The sequence below is a fragment of the Thamnophis elegans genome, chromosome 3 (assembly GCF_009769535.1).
Source record: "Thamnophis elegans isolate rThaEle1 chromosome 3, rThaEle1.pri, whole genome shotgun sequence".
Taxonomy (NCBI): Eukaryota; Metazoa; Chordata; class Lepidosauria; order Squamata; family Colubridae; genus Thamnophis; species Thamnophis elegans.
The window spans coordinates 135,202,128-135,219,052 of NC_045543.1; the positions used below are offsets into that span (position 1 = coordinate 135,202,128).

The 16,925-nt window shown below is 38.6% G+C and overlaps 1 protein-coding gene across 10 annotated transcripts in view; it reads left to right on the forward strand.

Annotated features, from left to right (window-relative positions):
- Positions 1–16,925, forward strand: part of LOC116506122 (transcription factor 4) — a 420,496-nt gene that overhangs the window by 338,349 nt on the left and 65,222 nt on the right. The gene's annotated exons all lie outside the window — the stretch shown is intronic.

The window sequence follows — 16,925 nt, forward strand, 5'->3', positions numbered from 1 at the left end:
CCCGCATACCTCCGTTCTTCCCCTAAGTCCAAATCACCACCAGCAACATGTGGCGTAAATTAGGCATATGCATTTTCTTTCTTTCCTTTTCTTTTTTTTTTTGAAAGGATCGGTCCAGGAAATGGTGAATCTGCTTCTAACACATAGCGGGGGGGAAAAAAATACAGACTTGACTTTTCAGTGCAATTTAGAGAAGTTTATCCCTTCAAGATCAAAATAGTGTTTTCAAAACCAAGTTAGGAGGGTAGCAAAATAATATCATTGCTTTCTTTTGTAGAAGATTGCTGCTGCTGTGGCTCATTCTATACTATCATTTCTTGAAGACTAGAGGATGCTTATGATTATTCGTGCGCAGCAGGGGATCCATAGCAGGGAGGACCAGAGACTAACATAAAAGCAAGGGATTCTACAAGGAAGCCAAACCCTTTTGAACATTGCTGATGGATGAGCTTTGATTCTCCAGCATTATGGTTGTGCTGTAAGCCTCTTTTTTCACTTGTATTGCTGCAGCCAGAGACATAAACTCGCTGCTTTACAATTTGATCTGTTTCCTAAAACTTTTCTGCAGAAAATTAGGAATTCAACTTAGCTGAAAAATGTAGGCAGCATCCCTCTGTAAGTATTTCTTATTGATTTCACTAGAAATTTCCCAGGTGGGCAGAAGGTTATTGTTACATTCCCTGAAACTTGGTTTTGAGTCTTCCTTCAAACTGAATGAAGTCACTGCTCCCTAATTCCATATATGTTAGGATTGCAACTTCTTGAATTCAGTTAACATAGCAAAAGATTCATTGTTATCTGGAATATCTCTTGGAATGCCTGGTTGAGGAAGATTGCTGAAAATAAATCACAGCTTATGACAAACATTCAGGGCATCAGACGAAAACAAACTCTTAGGCATGAGATACTTTTTAGTTCAATGGAAATATAAAATTACTATCACATTGTACTTTCTGAGCTCTTGCGATACCTTAAAAATTGGACATTATTTGAAATGACTCTCCAAGAGACATGTTAAACTTTAAATGTCATTCCAAAAGAAGATGGATTTCATGTAAGTTCAACATTCAGTTTACACTTAAGAATTTTAATTCACCTCGTACCATATATTTGGAAAAAAAAATGAAGGAAGAAATTGGCATTGTTGTACAAAAGATGAATGATGAAGCATTATTTTATTAAAATGTTTGCAAAAATGCAAATGATATATTTTGTTAAGTATTTATCTAGAGATCTGAATTCATTAAGGCAAGAAGGGTTAAATTATTATGAAAGGGATATAAATAGAAAAACGCCAACATTTCTTGCAAAAAGTGTAGTCTTATATTAGGGTAATTTGCATATATATATATATATATATATATATATATATATGTGTGTGTGTGTGTGTGTGTGTGTGTGTGTGTGTGTGTGTGTGTGTTTTATTTGTGCTGTATGTATACACATACATACATACATACATACACACACACACAAATATACATATACATATACATACATACATATTATTTCAAAGATTTGAGCCAATATTCTCACCAAGCTAGGATTAATTCTTTTCTGTGAGTATTGATAGAGAAATAAATCCCTATTTCAGAGAAGGTATTCTATCCTATATGAGAAAGATCATCATATCTTAAAACCAACTGACATCCAATCACTTAAAAAAACACCTATATTATATAATAATAAATTCTCTACAAGCTGCCCTGGGTTGCCTTATAGGGGAGATGGACAGCATACATATTTAATAATTAAATAATATATTGCTGTGTCCTCTCAAAGTTTCTAGGATTCCAGTCTATAATACACATTCTTTTCTGGAGACTGAGGTTTCTCAAACTCGGTAGGGGCACTGGGAACCTTTTGGCTCATAGAAGTGAATGCTGAAGCATTCCTTCCAAATTTCTCTCTTGTTTTCTTTTTGGGATCTGCTAATTCTCTTGTTGTTTAGAGATTTTCTTGCAAAAATTTGGGATTCCAGTGAACATTCATACCTCTTTTTTTTTTCCCCCTACAGTGGCTTCTTGTTATTTCAGTTGATGTTCTTGCTCATTCTCTGAAGTTCTCTGTTATATGATACAGTAACAGTTTTGTGTTGAATCCCATATTTTTAAAAAAAATCACAAAAGAGTTGTCACACAAATAGTATTGTTCTTCTAGCAGACTTGAAAATCATGACATTTGCTTTTCAAATGTGTGACATCTTTATTTTAAGATTTACCTATATATTAGCCAGGAGAGAGTCTCTACTCTAGAGCTTTGTTTTCCTCTTTAGGTTTCTTAATGACACATTTATTTAAATGCATTTCAAAATTGCTGTCACATTTTACCTGTTTTACATGTTTTCTTTTTCTGCCTTGGCAGTATGATTTCCAGTATATGTATGCCCAACGGCTTGCTTTTTTTCTTTGTAATATCTTGCAGAGTTGCCAGCCAATTAAAGGGGAAAGAGAGTTTAACTAGTACGGTTTGATTTTTAATTTTCAGAACATTTGCCAAGAATTAAAAGGACTTATCGGGCTTTTGCTTCCTTCTTGAATACAGTTGATCGGAGTGAAGATCTCTGGCTGATGGCCAGGTTTTGCTTGCAAACTCTTTTTTATGTGGCTTGCTAAAATTCATATAAAGAATCATATCTCCATCTCAAACCACTGTTCCTGGAGAATATCCAAATCTTCCGCTGCAGCCAGTTTGCAGTTTGTGTTAGGATAGATCAATAAGATCCACTTTGGCTAGAGACTTTCGGCCTATGACCCAAGTCTCCATCCAGTTTCCAGGCCTGAAGTATATCCACTCCTTGTAAAATTGTTTTTGATAATAGGAAGTTGCATTCATTGATTCCATTTTAATATATTAAATTTTGTCTCATCCACAACGTTTTGGAGAGTTTACACAATGTGTAAATGTTTCCTTCAAAAGCTACTAAGCATGAATTCCATAAAATATCAATATCCAGGGGAAAAAATCACAAACATTCATCATTTGGCAAACCAGACTGATTTGCGTACCTCCAGTTTGCTTTTTTAAAAAAATAGGACACAGTGTCTCAGGGGCTAAGACTTTGAGCTTGTCGGTCAGAAAGTTCGGTGGTTCGAATCCCTAGCGCTGTGTAACGGAGTGAGCTCCTGTTACTTGTCCCAGCTTCTGCCAACATAGCAATTTGAAAGCATCTAAAAAATGCAAGTAGAAAAATCGGAACCACCTTTGGTGGGAAAATAACAACGTTCCGTGCGCTTTTGGCATTTAGTCATGCCAGCCACATGACCACGGAGACATCTTCAGACAGTGCTGGCTCTTCGGCTTTGAAACGGAGATGAGCACTGCCCCCTAGATTTGGGAACGACAAGCCCATATGTGGGAGGGGAAACTTTACCTTTAATTCTTTTTTTGATCTCTTGCTATTGTTACTGATGTTGTGTTGCTTGTCATGGCAAGCATCTCTTTGATGGCTGAGCAAATGTTTCATATTTCTGCATGCTTGTGGAGGAGTACAAGTAAATGCTGCAATTGTAAAAAAAAATAAAAAGCTTGGAAATCATCTTAATGTACATATATTTTATATAAGGACAATTGTACTGCATAGCATAGAATGAAGCCAGGATCCAACTTTTTTAAAAATATAATTCATTTTATCAGCCTTCCAAGGTTTAAAGTGAGTAGAATGAAGAAGCACTGACTTGTGAAAGTGAGCTGGTTGGGTTTTTTTTCTGGAGAGATTTGGGTTGGGTTGGGGAACTATTTCTTATTTATTTGCTTTCAAACTGGTTTTGAGTTTTTGGATTTTTTTCCCCTGCTGAAAATGAGCAGGGAAATCTTGCCATGTTTTGGGACAGTTGGTTACTGAATTTTCCGGGTGTGGTTTTGGAGGGTTTTTTAGAATCAAAAATAGCAGGCATGTCACATGCAGGAAGGTTTGAGGTTATTGCACTGCTTGCAAGTATGTTTGTATATATTGGCTCCACTTCCTTCCTTCTGCTTTTATCACGTCCATTGCACCTTCTGGAATAAGGTATATTTGCAGAATATATTTTCTCAGTATTCTGCAGCTGAGGGAGGAGAAAATGTGTCCCAGTCTTCTTTATAGTACCAAATGAGGACCTAGCTCATTATTCTGATATTTAAAATGATTTATTTATTATTTTATTTATTTATTTATTTATTATAATATTTAGTATTTTGGCTCGGTGGCTCGGTGGCTCTGTCGCTAAGCCGTTGAGCTGGTCGAACAGAAAAGTCAGCAATTCGGCGGTTCAAATCGCTAGTACAGGTCTCCTGCGTGAGCAGGGAGTTGGACTAGATGACCTCTAACGTCTCTTCTAACTCTGTTACCTTTAAGTGTTAAGAATTAAAATACAGATCCAGGTTATATGCTTTTGATGCTTTCAGTGCTCCTCTCTTAGTATTCATTCTTTGTTATTCAGCTTTTTTACATTGTGTTTGCTTGTTTATTTATTCAACTTATATGGATACCTGTTCTGACCCCCCTCGTTCCACACCAAAGCACACTCCGAGCCAGAGATAAATTACGGCATTTAATTAACAGACAGACAGGTCCTTGGCAGCAACCTGGCACAGACAAGCTCGGGCAGCAATAAACACAGATAAGGCTTGGCCTGCCAAGCATACAGTAATGTCCTCCGACATTCAATCCTGCGTTGACTTCTGCAAAGAGGGGCGTGTGCACAAGTAACTTTCTATAGTCTGGAGAGGAGCCTAATGACCACCAGCTGAGTGCAATCACTTCCTGTAATTGCATAATTGTTCCTGATGCCTATTAGCTCTTCCATGGCGTACATCTAGGAACAACTCACTACTGGCTTCCGGCTCACTCTCCCTTGTCTCCTCCCCACTAGTCCAAGGCTCAGGTGCCTCCTGATGGCCAACCAGCCTCTCTGTGCCCTGCTCAGAGTCGGAACCCTGTCCAGGGGCCTCCACATCCTCCAGAGCCGACTCATAGGGCCCCTCGCTGTCGGAGTCTGGTGGCAGCTCCAACGGCTCCTGCTGGGCCACAACAGATACCTAACATTATTACCAAAATTACAAAAATTAAAATGCAAAGGAGCCAAGAGATATCTAGCCCAAATCACTAATTCAACCAAGAAATAGGTCTCTGAACACCGTTGGGATCCCAGGATCTGGCACAGAACCAGATTTTTAGGAGCTTACAAACAGTCAACAGAGTCAAGGTTATTTCCAGAGGGAGAATGTTCTACAAGGTGGGACTATGACCAAATCTACTAGGCCCACCAACTGACTTTGTTTGGTCAATGGGACTCAAATAAGTCCATCCTGCCTGACCAGATTGGAAGAGTAAAAATAACTGGGTAGAGAAAATCCCTCAAATATCATAATCATAAGTCAGGAAGAGTTGATGAATAACCAGCACTTGATTGCATCCAGGCGCACATCTGGCAACCAATGCATTACCCCAAGTAGCGGTCCACTTATTATCCATGCTGCTGCATTGTGCGTCAGTTGAAGCATCCAAGGGCTCTCCAAGAACAGCTCAATGTAGAGTGCATTGCAGTAATCCAGATGAGAAATCGCAAGGACAGAAGAGAAGTGAGTGTAGCCGCCCCATCCAGGAGCCAACACAATTGGCACACAAGGTGTGCAAAGGTCTTCCTAGCTGTCGGTGGTACCTGCTCTTTGAGCAGAAGCCCTGAGTCTGGGGGCATCCTCAGATTGCACACCAGCTCTGTCTGATGCAGTGTCATTACAAAAATGATTTATACCCAAAATGTAAATGTTTAGGAATGAGATAGAGCCGAGGTGGCGCAGTGGTTAGGGTTTAGTACTGCAGGCCACTTCAGCTGACTGTTATCTGCAGTTCAGCGGTTCTAATCTCACCGGTTCAAGGTTGACTCAGCCTTCCATCCTTCCGAGGTGGGTGAAATGAGGACCCAGACTGTGGGGGCGATATGCTGACTCTGTAAACCGCTTAGAGAGGGCTGAAAGCCCTATGAAGCGGTATATAAGTCTAACTGCTATTGCTATTGCTATAGATTGGAAAGGTTTCCCTGTTTGTCATGAGATGTTAAGACATTATTTATATTATCATTTATATCTGAGATATAAATGATTAATCTATTGGTAGATGATCTAATGTGCTCTCAATAAAGTGCTAAAGTGTTTTATTCTCTAACTGGATATCTCCTCCTCTTCCTCCTCCTCCCTCCTTCCTCCTTTTTCACTAACTTCATGAAGCTCGCTTCTGTATAGATGGAGTTAACTAAGCAGTTCTGTGGTAAAGGATGAGTAATAACTTCTGCCGTCCTTTCCTCAGGTTTAACTTTGGCAAATTATAAATAGCTAATTTTCCCAGGAAGTTATTATTGAAGAATTGATTCCAATAGGACGATAACAAAAATAAGAGCATGAAAAACACAGCAAGGTGATGCTTTCTTTCTACAGCAGGAAGATATTCTTCCAAAGAGTAAGAGATATTCCTACCCCTAATGCAGAACACACAAGGGAAACAAAAAGAAAACTGACTTTTTAAATATATGTCTGTCTTAGGAGCAGCTTAGGAGAATCCTTTGAACATTTGTTCAAGCAGAATTTCTGACAAACTGGGTGATTTCTTCCAACATTTTTTTAAAAAATAGTATATTCTTTTCTTCGAAATGAAACATTTCCATAGTGGCTTTCCGAATGTGGTAAAATGAGTATCTGCACCTTTAGATTAACTGGACTAAATTGAATTAAATTAATTTTTAAAAGATTAAAAATACATAACATACATATTGAACACTTATTCACACAAACAGATGCTATGAAAATACTTTAGAAACTTCATTCATATTCAACAGTTTTTTGGGGAATCATTCTGTTTTATACCCCAACTTTATACTTTTAACGTAAAAAGTGTCTTCAATTACGATACGTCTGCTTTTCCCCTTCATTGCAAGTTTTCCTTCCAGAATTCTGTGTAACATTCTGAACAGTTGAAATGTCTATAAACATTTTATCATCTCTAGTTTTAATATATAGCAACTACAATTGATAGTTCCATAGCTTTGATAGTTTGGTACCCTATATTTATCCAGATTTTTCTTTTCTTTTTTCCTAAAGGTGGGACAGCCACAGTGACTTAAGATATGAATTTTGTAATGTAATTTGATTTGTGGACTTTCTGTAATAATTACCCTAACAAATTTACTTCAATTTCACAAGTGGGTACCAGTAAAAATAGGTTGTTTAAATATATTTCCCAGATGTGTATGTGCATGCATATAAACAGTAATATATATATATATATATATATATATATATATATATATATATATATATATATATATATATATATATATATATATATATATATATATATATACACACACACACACACACACACACACACACACTCTATATTTAAGTGCCATTTTTGCTTGTATATTTTTGATGTTGTAGTTTGTCTTGTTTTGAACGAATTTCAAAATGTGCTGTTCATTTTGCAATTAATGTGACCTGACAAATATGTTTCCACCAACCAGTAATCAAGAATTCATTAATTGTGCTGTATGATTGCTCATATTAATGAATATTTTGAGTTGATAGCTGAATTGGAATTTGCATTATGCTCATCTGAAAATATTCAAAAGCACATTCTTGTTGCACTGCTATTTACAAAGTGAATTCTTTGAGGCATAGTTTCAAATGGTTGCTAGCATATGGAAGTGAGGAGGCAATAAAATTGCTGTAGGAATAGAGATTAGAGCTGGAATGTACCAAAGTGTAAATATTTGAAATAATTTGTTTAGGAACCTCATTCTGTTTGTAAATAGGTCATGAAAGGGGATGTTTTAAAAAAAATACTCTCTGGGCAAAGTATTTTTTGTCAAAGATGATAGAAAATAATGTGACATATTCAACACCCGTATTCAGATGTAATGGTAACGCCTAAGAACAAGACTAACTTTTTCCAGAGTTGATCAAATCCATCTAAACAGATTTTAAAATTACAGAGGCTCTTAATCTGGAAGAAAGATGTTCTTCCCAGGAACTGATGATGCAGTATTCTAAATAATACACCAAGATGTTTCCAGAGTAGTTTCTATTCTATGCTTTTAACACGGTTGGATAAAAACCATAGCATTCTGGCTTCCATGTCTCTTACTATGAGAAGGTTGGATACCTGTAAATTTGACACATCATGGTCATGATGCTAAGAGTAAGTCCCATAAGCTTTATTTGGACCATTAGAGCAGGAGATAAAAATTTATATGGCATTGATGATACTCTACTGCTATTTTGGCTATATAGTATGTATGGATCATTATCAATTATTTTTGTTGATTGGTTGATTGATTCTTTTTTTTTTTAGGTTGCCCAAGTCCACTACAACCCTGGGTAGCTTCACAACTTATCAGTCAGATACTGTAGATCTTATTTATGTATTTCAATTTAGTCACATCACCGTCCATTTTCTTGGTTTGCTTTAGGAAAAAATTTCTTCCAATTCAAGATTGCTTCTTTTTGGTCTTTCTGCTGTACTCACAAAATGGCGAAAAATAGTTAATCTACATCTTTAACACACCTATTTCTTTATCTCACTAAATGGCTACCAGCTGCCCCATACTCTGCACAGTTGCATTCCAATGTGCTCAGAACTTCTTGCTAATCTCATCTCACTTTGCTGTCCTCATATTCCTTGAGTGTTCCTACTAGAATACAAAATTTCTAGAGCATCCTGCAGCTTTTTACTTGATATAACTGCAGTAGTGGCAGCTATATGGTAGGTTAAAGCTTCCCAAGGTGACCTCAACTCCTGTTTTTATGCATAATTTAAATAGTAATTTGGATTGCTATTGTCTTTGTCTGGAATTTTATGACCTGTAGTCAGACTTAAAGTCCCATCATAGGTATCAATCAGAATAGACTATGTACCTTTTTGACAAACAAGTATTCCTCCCTATTGTGCATTGAGCAGACCATACCTAGAATATTGGATCCGCCTCTGGGCATGTCATTGAAAAACTGAAATGTAAGATAAGAAGTCTAGAAGGAAAAACCTTTGGGGAGTAGCTGGAGGTTTTGGCAATGTTGAACTGGGAGGACAGAAGATTTGGGGGAAACTTAACTTCAAATATCTGAAGAGATGTCATATAGAAGATAGAACAGAGTTATCCAAAATTGCTCTGAAGACAAAGCAAAAAGCATTGGGTTTATTTTACAAGGAAGTAACTTTTCTGTTCGACATGGGTTTCTCCCCCCCCCCCCTCAGTATAATGAACAGACCCATATGGGTGCTTCAAAGTTAAAAGAAAACCTTTGTAGTTTTTTCATATCACGTCTAGTGGTGCATATATGTAGGTGATTATAGGATTATGACAGCCGTTGGGCTAGAATTTCTGTTGCTAAACGATGCGGTTGTAAAGCACAATATCACATAATTGTATCACTTAGTGTTGGCAGTCCAGGCCTCAGCTTGTGTGAGTCATCAAGTTGGAAGAAGTGGGAGTCCCAAGCAAGGAGGGGGGGTGCTTGTGCAGCAGGGGTGGGGAGTGGAGTGCCATCCGTGGGTTGCCAAGGGCTACGAGTGGCTGCTAAGGACGTAGGTGGACTAGTGAAGTCCTTCTGCAGACAGATGTACATGCTATGGAGTGTGTATGGATGGGAGGGGGATATGGGGAGTACGAGATCCCTGGGATCTTGTATTCTATAGTAGAGATCCTCAGGAGAAAAAAAGCAGTGTGAGTGGTTTATTGGATTGACTTACAACCATCCCTGCTGGTTTCCTCATTGACTTGTGGGAAGCCAGCAGGGAAGATTGGAATTGGTGAACATCTGATTGCAGGATGCTGCAACTCTTCTAAATGCAAATCATTTGCAAAGGGTCCAAATTTCAATCACGTGACCATGGGACTTCTACGTGATGGCCAGTTGTCAGTACCCTATCATAACTTTGATTGGTTGTTGAATGAACTGTCATATCTTGAGCACTACCTGCTTGCATGCAAGTACAAACCAAGCACATATCCCAATCACATCCAAACCAGGGAAATATGTAAGTTTAAACCTACAACTAGAAATTCATGATATTCATGATATTCTAGTTGATAGTTAGGAAACGGTAATGTAACATAATCAGATGGTCATTTTGCTTTATAAGATAGAAATGCTTGCATAGCAGATTTTGCCATTTGTAAAAATGGTTTGGAGGATTGAAATCATTCTGTCTGAAATAGACTGTATTATTTATAATAGACAGATGCTCCCAGGAAAGGATGGAATATTTTTAGATCAGCATTTCTAGGTTGCAAACCCCAATTATGAGAAACTTCCAAGAATTTGGAGAGATTTTTTTTTACTGAAGTTATTTCCTCCATATCCCAGAAGTACTGAATGTTCTCTTATGGGCAGTTAACTATCAGAACACAGACATTTATAATAATTTTTGTTATTTCAGATTCCCATGATACCACATTCGAACAACTTCTACCCATTATGCAAAATAATCAGGTATATTTTTGTCCAGTGCTTCTTCTTGATTTCCAAAAATCTCATAAAAATTCTCCGTGTGTATGTAGAGAAAAGATTTGCGTATTCTTCTCCCTCGTGCAGCCTTTTTACTATATTCTGGAAACTTTTATAAGTGAGAATATGGAAAACACAGAGACTTTCTGCCAGTACAAATGTGATACTCCAGATTTTTTTCCATTTCATTCTTCATAACATACTTCTCTGAAGGCCAGTCCCCACAATCCTCTTACTGGATGCTGTTCAGGCTGAATTTTGAAAACTCTTGTCCTCTGTTGCACCCTACAAAGAAGACTAAGACAGACAGACACAAGTCTGTGACAAACATCTGCAAGAGGAGTTTTTCATTGCTCAACACAAGTATACAGTGTGGTGTGAGTATGTTTGTAGGTGTGTGAGGGAGGGGGAGAGAAAGCAAGTACACATGTCACAGTATAATGTTGCAGGATCCAATCTGGGTCCGTCACCTATTCTTACCTAGGCTTCCCCAAAAAACACGAGGCAGAGTCCTGGTCCCGACAAAACCCCTTTTATTAAATGCATGGGAATTCTTCTCATTCACATTCAGCAAGGCCTGGCAAACAGTCTTTCAAAGGAATATTTATGACTGCAGACTTTATCTATCTTGGAAAGCTGCCATGTAAATATTTTCCAATGAGGTGCTGTGCAAGGAAAGACTGGGCACAGAGTCTCTGAGATTCACGGACAGATCTTCACACTCCTGAAACGAATCCAATGACCGAACAAACAAATTGTTTCCTGCAAAATACCCACTCCCCTTTCGCTCCTCTTTTATTTCCTATGGGAGGGGGTCAATCACCTTCCACCTGTGACTTTACTCCCATTTCTGATTTCTGAATTGTTCTTTTCTTGTGGCGGTTCTATGCATTCGCACACTGAGAACAGGCTCTTGCTGTTCCTCTGCCTCACTGCTGTTTAGCTCCATAGGCACCTGATCACTGCCAAACGGCTTTGGCCCTGTCTCTGCCTCTGACGCAGAGCCTTCATCCGAGCCTTCCACAGCCTCCAGGACTGGCCCATGCTCCTCCCCAACCTCCTCACTGTCCGACTCTGCTGCCAGCTCCACTAGCTGCTGGTGGGCCACAACACTTCCGAACCTTCCGACTCGTGCGGGAGCCCATCCTCGGGGAACTTGTCTCTTAACAGATTTGTGTGTGTGTGTGTGTGTGTGTGTTTATCCATGCTATCCCCAAACACAAAGCAAAGAAATTAGAGGAAAGAGTCTTCATTGTTCTAATAGGTTGGGGAGGTGCGCCTGGGTGCACGTGCATGATATTTTATGTTGAGAAACAGTGTTCAGCTATCCAGTCTCTCATTCATTTGGAATGTGAAGTGATTGCTACTGCTTGCCACATCAATCCCTAAAGGAGCCATTAACCTAAATGTGACTTTTCTTTGTTATTCTCCGGTGGAGTGTATTGAATGAGAAAGCAAACTTCCCAATTCCAGATGGCACAGCCTAAGACCAGAAAACAGCCCAGCCAGGTCTATCGTTAGAAGCACTGCCTTTTGTTTGTGCCCCTGATGTGACGCTCATGGATACTTTAACTAGACTCTGACTTCACTCAGATTTTCTCCTAGGTTAGTTTGCAAACCACAAGTAAAAAAAAAAATGCAGGTGGGTACTTGAGCCAGGTCCTTCCATCCAGATAAAAATATCTTTTGGCTTGATGTGATATTAAACTGAATCCAGAAAACGGGTTATAGAAATGGGATGGATTTCTTGGCTATACTGCTTTCTTAGCCTGTGTGGTTATATCTGCAAGTGGTTAATTATGATAGCAGCATTTCTGGTTTTATTTTTAAAAAAAAAGACTGAATTGTCCTTTGGGCTCTGCATATAATCAAATTGCTTAATAAATAATTAACAAAAACATAATGGACAAAGCATTAAAGATGACATCACCATCTACCACTCTCCCACCCTTTGGATTCTATGCCTTCTGTTATTTCTCTAAAACACAATTATTTCAAATACTTCCCCAAAAAGTCTTTTAACTTACTACTGTATAATAATTATAACCAGGGCTATAACAATGCTTTCTATCCAAGCAATAAAATATTGTGAGAACAATTATGCAAGACTATACACTACAGCATCGTATCTTTATTATGGTCATCATTCATTATTTTTAAGATCTCTCTCCTTGGTTGCACCAGTTATTCTCTGAAGCAAACTATCGTCCTATTTGTAAGGTGCATATATGTATTCTTCTGGTTTGTAGTTGTTATTATTATTATTTTCCCATTCATTTTGCTGTAACCTGTCAATATCCAAATAGGACTGTGGCTAGTTTGTGATCTCCTTGCTTGCTTGCTTCAAAATGGAGGCAGGAAGGTATCCATTTTCATCAAGATAATGAGAATGTTTTGGTCTTCCTGACCATCTGGAATTGTAAGATCTTAAAAAACAGAAACATTAACTATACAAATATCTGTATATATAAAGTCAACAAAGGCAAAAAAAAAATGTATCCGTGAACACTGAAGTGCCCAGGCACTTACAAGAAATCAAAAGTTTTTTAAATAGAGTTTGTTTTCACCCTGGAAAGAATTGTTAGTGGGGGGGGATCTCCATTTATTAGTAAACAAATGTTAAGTAAATTAAGTTTTGGCATATTTACTAAGTTTACTGTACTCACAAATATGCGGAGCACTAAAAAAGAGATAGCCCAACTCCCCAAATGCATGCAAACTGCTTTGGTGGTCTTGGGCTGATCTGGATTTTTACTAGTTGTTTTGAGCTTCTCAAAAAAAAAAAAAGAGCAGGTTTAGTATCCTGGGATATGTTTAGAACTTTCAGTGCTTTTGAGTCATGCTTTTGAAATTCCATTTCTAGTCTTGGGATATGTATCTCTCTGCATATGTATCTCTCCTGTGGACTCCCTGGGAACAAAGGAATGATTTGATGCTTTCTTTCACTGTTCCATTATTGTTTGAACTCTACTTCCATATAATAGAGCAGTTTAAAGACTTTTTAAAAATTACATTCATGATATTACAATTCTTCCAGATATACAGTGTGCCTTACAGAGTATTGACTTTCAGTGACAGCCGATCTAATACTGTACTACAATATTTTTTTCCTTTCCAAGTTCAGAAACTTGGCTCCAGCTTAAATGTATTCCACATATTGGTATCTATGACAGGGGTGTCAAACTCGATTTCATTGAAGGCCACATCAGGGTTGTGTTTGACCTTGGGGGGGGGGGGCGGAGTGGGTGTGGCCAGGGTGGGCATGATCGGCTTGATGTTACTCGTGTCCGGGGCATCTGTGGTGGCTTGAGCACTCTGCTAGAGGAAAACAGGCTCCACAGCTCTGTTTTCGGCTGCAATGGTCTCTTGCAACCCGCTGCCAGTGAAAACAGAGCTCAGGAGCGCCGTATGCAAGTTCTGTTTTCGCTGGCAGAGGCATTATGGGCTAGTCCTTCGCTGTTTCCATGGTGGCCTTGTGGGCCAGATCTAAGCACCACACGGGACAGATCCGCCCTCCCGGGCCTTGAGTTTGACATCCCTGATCTATTCTGTCTGATGTAAACATAATCCCCAATTTACAACTGGTTGCTTAGTAACTGTTTGAAATTACACCCTCCCCCCAAGATACTCATTGCCCGGTTTTGAAGTTCTAGTGGCTGCCCTCCCCCAGTCACATGACTGTATTTTGGGCAGTTGGCAACCGGCCTGCATTTACAGCCATTTGCAGCGTCCCATGGTCAGTTGTGTGACATTTTTGCTGAAAACCAACATTTACTTCTGGTTTCTGGCAAAAACTCTCCACAATGAGCAATAGATTTGCTTAATGATCGCCACAAAAACAGGTCATTAAGACTTGCAGGCTCCATCCCAGTCGTATGTTGAGGACTAACTGCATATGTATCTCTCCTGTCGTCTCCTTATTTTATTTCTTACAGCTTGTTTCATTCATATTTTCTGCCAGAAATCCTCATCCCTGTGGTGATGGATTTATGGGTTGAAATTAAGGAAGTGTGAGCAAATGAAAAGTTCTGCAGTGACAAGGGATTTGGTGAATCAATTGCATTTGCATTCTGCTATTAATATAGTTAGAAGGACCAGCATGATTGTATGACTTCCATAGGATAATAATATTTGTCTATTCAAAATAATATAATCAAGAAGAAACATTCTGATCTAGTTTTTTTCTTCTCTCTTGCATATCAGTTTTTCAATCATGTGCAATTCCATTCTTCATTTTAAAATAGTACAGATTAAATTCAAATTTGCATTCATTTGTAGTACAGACTAAGTTCAGGTTAGTTATAATAAGCATGTTATGTCCCACTGTTTGGGGTGTTTTTTTTTTTTAATTGAGCATGATGTACAGATAAATTCAGATTTCCAGAGCCAGATAGATTTCATTTCAGGAATGGAAGAAATTGTCTGTTGAAAAGATGCAGCCTAACCTAAGCACTTAATTTTTTTTCAATGTACCATATTTCATTCTTGAACAGTGTGCTAGGGCATGCAATAATATCAAACTTCAGGATGTATGTCTTCTCTTTCACTGTGAAATCATTTCCCTGAGGTCAGCAGCTTCATTGGCTTCCAGAGCTTCAAGTCCCAAGAGAAGGCATGTTCAGAAAACTGCTTCTACAGCTTTTTTTCACATTGGAAACAGAGGCAGTAAAAGATAATACAGAGGGGTGAAAAATGTGTGATAGATAAGTAGATGATAGGTAGGTAGGTAGGTAGGTAGGTAGGTAGGTAGGTAGGTAGGTAGGTAGGTAGATAGATAGATAGATAGATAGATAGATAGATAGATAGATAGATAGAGATAGATAGATAGATAGATAGATAGATAGATAGATAGATAGATAGATAGATTGATTCTGTGTTTCCCCGAAAAAAGGACAGGCACTTGGCCTTGTTTTTGGGGAGGTCTTATTATTTATGAGGTGCAGGAGGCAGCGAACGTGGTCACCTCATGGCTGCTGCTGTGTTGCAATATTTTCAGGGAGGGCTTATTTTCGGGAAAACAGGTTAGATGCCATGTTTCCCTGAAAATACAACCTACCCCGAAAGTAGCTTGATTTTTACACATGCACCCAATGTAAGCCCTCCCCCCACAAAAAATAAGCTCTAATTAAGACCCTGCCCACTCCAGGGTGCATGAGTAAAAAACTAGGGTGGGGGGGGGGAGTAGAGCTGCCCTATTACTTATCTTTGGACAGTTGCAGCCAGGCCTCGCACACCCTGACACTTGCCTTGCCAACCCATTTCTTCTGCAGCTGGCAAGGCTTTCCTAAAGGCCTCTGCAGCCAATAACAGAGCTATGGATCAATAAAGGCTTTGGGAAAGCCTTGCCAGCTGCAGAAGTTCCTGAAGGCCTCTGACAACGAAAAGGAGGCCTGGGGCAATGTACGCGAGTGAAGTGAGTCAGTGGATGACATCCCGCCCCCCTTTGAAAATCAGACCTGGTTCCATTTTTTGGTGGCAAAAAAAATGTAAGACAGAATCTTATTTTCGAGGAAACACGATAGGAGGTTAGGTAGGTAGATGACTGACTGACAGACAGACAGACAGACAGACAGACAGACAGACAGGACCAGCTCTTTCTGCCTTCTTGCAACAATGAAAACAAACAGGATTGAGCCAGTGTGGTGCAATTAAGGTATCAGACTAGCAAGATTCAGTTCCATTGTCAACCACAGATGCTCACTAGGTGACTTGGCCCAAGTGATGTCTAAAGTTCCTTGTGGTTGGAAAAAACTGGAGGAGGCTATAAAACAGATGGTTCATAAAATTTAATGTTTCTCTGGTAGTGTGCTAATGGTATACCTTTTCATCTCAAATCTGGTGTATTTTCCATTGTTCCTAAGGGGTCCCAAATATGTCGTGTTTCCCCATCATGAAGATCATGATTCCATCTATTTATTTATTTATTTATTTATTTTCCAAAACCAATTTTTCTTAAGAAAATTAGTGAATAAGAAGCTGGCATGCCACAGTAAAATTGTGAGTCTTTAGTATCTTATTTAGTAGACTTTTACCACAAAACTGCAATTTAGATGGCAAAAGATATCCTGAGTGATAAGTTTTCCTTCTGTTTTGTGAATATATATTTGGATTTATATTGGGTGGGAATACTAGGGTGGGCCTTTTAAGTGTATACTCCCAGGATTTGAATTCATTGAAAAGTGGAGACAGGTGTATGATCCATCAATAGGAGAGGTTTTCATGGTGAAAATTTTAGTCGTGTTATCATATACTAAACATGATATTCAGTTTTGGTCACCATGTAAAAAAGATGTGGAGACTCTAGAAAGAGTGCAGAGAAGAGTAACAAAGATGATGCGGGGACTGGAGGCTAAAACATATGAAGAATAGTTGCAGGAACTGGGTATGTCTAGTTTAATAGAAAGAAGAACTAGGGGAGACATGATAACAGTTTTCCGATATCTCAC